The sequence below is a fragment of the Bactrocera latifrons genome, unplaced genomic scaffold, assembly GCF_001853355.1.
Source record: "Bactrocera latifrons isolate USDA-ARS-PBARC rearing strain unplaced genomic scaffold, ASM185335v1 scaffold_688, whole genome shotgun sequence".
In the NCBI taxonomy this organism is placed as follows: Eukaryota; Metazoa; Arthropoda; class Insecta; order Diptera; family Tephritidae; genus Bactrocera; species Bactrocera latifrons.
The window spans coordinates 1-3,458 of record NW_017537365.1 but is presented as its reverse complement, the minus strand read 5'-3'; positions in this window follow the sequence as shown (position 1 = coordinate 3,458).

The window sequence follows — 3,458 nt, the reverse complement described above, 5'->3', positions numbered from 1 at the left end:
CTTCTCCATGATACTTCTACCTTTTCAGGTAACTCAAAAAGATCAAAGGTAACTAAAACTACACCCGTGGGTTGGGGTAGAGGTACTCCCACCGTCCGCCTAGTAATCGCTTCTCGGCCTTATGGCTAAGRTCAAAGTGTAGTATCTGAGATTTAAGCAATCGTTTATTATCGTCGTAATCCTTGCTAGTGCTGTTTGCATTAGATTTTTTAGTACATCAGCAGTCACCAAGTCGATGCCGGGAGCCTTTTTTTGGTTTAAATCTACTTTTAATAATATTTTCTACTTCTTTATTTGTTGTTGGTTGAATTTCACCCACGTATTGCGATTTTTCCAGCTGTGGTAGAGTACCATTGCTCGCAAAAGGACTAAATGTTTTAATTATTTTCTCTGAGAAAACTTTCGCTTTTTCTTCATCGCTTCTGGCCCAGGTTCCGTTTGGCTTTTTGAGGGGTGCATTCGGATAATATTGATTTCCTAGCATTTTTTACAGCTTTCCAAAGGGAATAATCCGTATGTTTGTTTGGCGTTAATTTCTCAATATAATTAAAAATTTTTTGATTCGTAAAGAGTTTTATTTTGGTGCTGAGAATCTTGGCACGATTCCGATTACTTTGGCGGAGGGGTAAAAAAACCGAATTTCCGTATAAGTGAGGTATGTTCGGATAGGGGAGCTTCTCTAGAGGAGGAATATCCAAAAATAATATAAAAATTACTTATATTTTTTAAAATTTTCACGATTAAAAGTTCAAAAATATGCACAAATAACACAAGGTATTTCTCTATCTTCCATTAAATTTATTCACGTTATTCACCCTGTATATTTAAATATACACTCTAAACATTGAAATAAGTTCACATTTCAGTTTTATTTTGTAATATTTCACCTAAATTTATTAATTTAAAAATCACTTAGAGAACTCGGCGTTGCAAAGGTTAGATTGTTTACAATTATGAGGAAAACGAGCGTTGCCACATCTTAAACACCGAATATATAGGATTCTTAATGATTTTTCTTTGTTTGTTATTTTGTGTGATTTTTTTTCTACATTAATTATAATAAAAAACGCTTTCTAACATTTTTAAAGTTATAATTGAGGTATGAAAACTTTTTCCACATATTATATGTCATTTATATTTAATAAACACATATAATCAAAACTCTATGATAATATGGTATTATAAAATTTATATAATATCATGTCGGGATGACTGAAGTAAAAAAATAACCCTGGCCGAGCGAATACCCGGGGGGACTTAAGTACTTTCACGTAGTACCCCTTTCTGCGTTAAAAATAAAAAAAATATATTGAGTTTTTGTTATAAAGTGGTTAAAGTGGTTATATTTGTTGGTTACTATGCACTCATATTGAAATGAAATTTGAATTTTCGTTATAAAATGGATAAAATTTAGTTATTATATCTATCAGCGAAAATATCAGCTAGTTTTCTTGTGTCGGAAGGCCAGTAAGTCGGCTTGCCAGTAGACATAAAGTCGCTTCCAGTAGACATAGCAGCTTTAAATAGCTCTCTTCCTTTCGGTGTCGTAACTTTTGAGCCCCATTGGGAGTGTTTTGTGTTAGAGTCACCACCCATTATATTTTCCATGGTGTGTTAGTCAAAAGTATTTTTCATGCGTTTGTTTAAAAGGTATCAGAAGATTATCGATATATTGCTCTTCAGCTGACCATTCTTCCCGGATATCTGCTGTTTTAATATTATAAAATTATATTCTGAAATTTAATAAGACTTTAACATTCTGTGAACTTGAATCCATATATTCTTACACCATTATTTATATTTATTTAATACATATTAACAAATAAAAATTTTGTATGAACAACAAGCAACACTTTCTATTATAAGCTCTTTTCAAAAAATAAACACACATCCACGCATACAGTAATACAGTGTCATGCTTTGAGTGGCTTGGAGTACTTTCACTATATATGTATCTTTCCCTTCCTCTAACGTTAACTCCCTTTTCCCTCCTAGTTTGTACTTCCCTCAACACTTCATTCAATATAAAACTTGCCTATCTTACCATTGGTACCTTTGGTATTGCTGAACTAATTTCTTCCTTTTATTGACTTTAAAATTTTCTACCATTTTCAACAAATTTTACATCTATATTAACTCATTCTTGCATATACAAGGTCAGTGGCAAAAGAAACAGAACTTTTTAAATATAATTGCTTCTGGTGGCGCCACCTATTGGTGGGTATATGAAATAAAAAGTTTGATCTCTTGTTAACATTTCGTAAAAATTTTAAGACAATTGGATAACTACAATCGCTGTTATCGATCAAAAAGTGACAATACCGTGAGGCAGGGTCCTGACGCCTGTTGCATGATAATGCGCCGTGTCATCGGTTGACGCTTGGCGCTGACTTTCTGACAAAAAACTCCATATTAACCAATAATCACTCACCCTACTCATCTGATCTGGCACCCTGTGATTTTTACCTATTTGGAAAACTTCATTTTCCCATGAAAGAACACTGGTTTCAGGACATTTCAGCTATTCAAAAGGCGACAACCGATTTTCTCAAGAGCATTCCGAAAAATGACCTTAAACACTTTGAAATGCTAATCGACTGGGCTAAACGCTGTATCGAAGCACAAGGAAACTACTTTGAATAAAAAAAAAATATATAACTTTTGAAAAATATAAATTGTTTAATTTTTTTTTTACAGTCCTGTTTCTTTTCCGACAGACCTCGTATAAGTCTAAATGTGTGCATTGTTAAAAAATATAATTCAAGTTAGCTTAATATTTTTGTTATGTTGTAACAACAACGGTACAAGCTAAAGATATGTAGAGTAGAGTAGAGTTAGATAAAACAAAAACGAGCAAAGTCACAGTAGCTGTAAAACAGAAAAACCTAAAGTTGTTTGACAAAAAAAAAATTGATATGCTACCCCATTATATAATACTATATGTACATAGAAGTAGCTGCTAAGTTTTTACTGTAATAACATGCTTCAGCTATACCAATAACGGGAACATGTAGATTATGTTTAGCACTATACGACATTTTCAGAATTAAGTATAAATACAATATCCTAACATATTTATGAGCTTGAGAGTTTAAACCGAGGATGTTGGCCAGCAGATGCGAAGTTAACCTACAAAATGCGTACACCTCCATGGTGCTCAGCTTCAGAAACAATTTGAAAAATGTAATCAGGATCGTCATGTTGCCATAAGAGAGGCTACAACATTGCTTTTGGTTCTATTGATATAATTCTTTTAGTTCTTAAAGGGTTTATTTAATATACATGTTATACACTAAATGTATTTATTTATTTATTTATAAAACGTGAAACAATAATACAATTACTTTTCCACGAAAAAAGGAGCACTGGCTGCCAGGACCTTCGGCTCGCTGATGTAAATATAAAATGTATAGTTATTGCTTAATTAAGTCTTAGGTGTAAAGTTAATAAAATGTTCT